The following is a 2,410-nucleotide window of genomic DNA, read 5'->3' on the forward strand; positions in this document are numbered from 1 at the left end:
ATCCCTATATAGGGATGGCCAGTTAGCTCACTTGGGAGAGTGTGGTGTTGACAAGACCAAGTCTAGGGTTAAGATCGCCTTACCAGTCATCTTTAAAAAAAAAAAAAAGTCTTTAATTTTTTTAATTTATAAATTTCTCTCTTCCTGTCCTTTTCTTCCTTCCCTCCATCCTTCTTCTCTTCTCCCCCCCCCCCCACTTTTTGCCTAATCTTTGTTGAAGAAACTGGATCATTTGTCCTACAGGATGTCCTAATTTTGTTTCAATTGTTCCTCACTGCCCCCTTCACCTTTTCTATATACTTGTATGAGAGCTAGAGGCTTGATTAGATTTACTTTGGTAAAAGAATACTTCACAGGTAGTATTGTATGGTATTGAATCCCATTGTATCCTATTGTATCTCATCAAGAGCACAAAGTGTCTGTTCTCCTTTGGCGAGGCCAAGATTGATCAGCAGTGTCATCCTATTCCATCCATTTTAAGAAGCCCAATCAACTTTTTCCTTACTATTTTTGTTGGAAAAATGCAAAAATAATTTTCTCATAAGCCTGTTTTGTCCTTGAAGTAATATTTTGTCTTTGAAACAATATTTGCTTAACACTAGTCTGGCCTCTAATCACTACTTGCACTCTTTGCTTCTGTAACCCTGCCTACTTATCTGCGTAGACCACATGAATGCTGAGGAAAAAAAAAAAATGTAAAAACCCTGTCCGCTTATAAAAACTTTGTGAGACCTGAGCTGGGGGTCCACATTTTCAAGCATATAGCTTGTCTGAGCCCACTGACGTAATAAATACCTAGCTCTCCAACCTTCCACGTGTCGGTCGCTTCTTGCCGAGTCCTTTTCCACAAGTTTTAGTTGTCCTTTAGCAGTAATACATCATTTCCTGTATCCATTCCTTAGTTAATGGATGGAAAATAGTGGTTTTCAAATTCTATATTTCCCTCGGAAATTTTTAGTTGTGATTCTTTCATAAATAACTTCCCCCTCATTAGGAATTTGGTTACCTGTTCACACACAGGGGTACTTCAAAAATATTTATGGAAAAATGGAATCAAAAGATAATACAAATCTTTCCATGAACTTTCTGAAGTACCCTTGTAAAGACAGAGAACATCCTTCTTTCCTTATTTTATGAAAAAAAAATTTCACAATAATGAGTTGATTCCTAGTGAAGGTGACTTCAGTGAGGTATGTGCGTAGGAGTATCACATTCAAACATATTTGATGTGCTTCAAACCATTGCACTTATTCTTTTTGTTGATCAAAATGTCCCATCTTTCACCAGTGAGAGCCCCTTCAGATTGACTTCTGAGCCCTTTTGACTCGACCACAGTAGTACTGGAAGGCTTCCTTGCTTTCTGGCACAAGATACCCCGTACACATTTTGCACATTTCCTGCCCCAGACTTGGAATCGGCTGTTTTTCCAAGAATCCCTGGTTCCCACTGGCCAGAAATGGTACATAGAGACCACAGTCTGGACAATAGGATTGCTCACTGTTACTGGGTTGTCATTGTATTTAGACCTTTTCAGTAGAATTAGCTAGGGAACTATATGTTTTTTAGAAAGAGAAAAATCATGAGTTCATTGTGATATTTCCAATTCAAATCGAAGATTATAGGGTGTTTACTTCTTTGATTTTATATTTGTATCGTTTTTCATTTACACTAAAAATCTTGGTCACCAATGACATTAGAATAACTACTTATTTGCTTTTGTCTAATAGATAACTTCAAAAAATATAAGGTAGGGTCTCAAAAATTTAAACTATACATTTTTATCAAAATAAAAATATCAGTATTATTACTAACAATAAAACTATTGAATGAAGATTAAGATTTCATTGCAGTTCTTTTTCCAGTTGGATATATATATATATATAGTGTTAAGTGAAAATACCATGTTTTAACATCACTAGAAAGAATTCCTATCTGTCTGGCTGTGCCACTAACTTGATATATAGTTAGGTTCGTCTGTTGTTTGAAATTTTCAGGGATTTCTTCTTCTCATTTAAAAGAAAATTATGAAAAACTAGATGTCCCAAAGCTAAGAAACAATGTACATTCAGGTATGTTTGTCTCCCATCTGTCTCTTTCCCCTTATTCTCTCCTGTCTTGAACTATAAGAAAGTACGTTGCACACATCACCCTTAATATTTCAACACACATCCTCTAGGAACATGCTCCCACTTAACCACGATACCATTATCCCACCAAAAATTTAACAGATACAATATCAACTACACAAATTTCCCAGTTTCTTATATTCAAATTTCCCCAATTGTCCCCCAAATGTACTTTCAAACATTAAAAAAAAAAATTAAATCAAGATCCAAAATTGTATTTGGTTATGTCTCTTTTAATCTAAAATAGTCTACACCCTGCCCCCATTGACCTTTTGAAGAATGTG

Source organism: Galeopterus variegatus, unplaced genomic scaffold (genome assembly GCF_000696425.1).
Source record: "Galeopterus variegatus unplaced genomic scaffold, G_variegatus-3.0.2 Scaffold3741, whole genome shotgun sequence".
Taxonomy (NCBI): domain Eukaryota; kingdom Metazoa; phylum Chordata; class Mammalia; order Dermoptera; family Cynocephalidae; genus Galeopterus; species Galeopterus variegatus.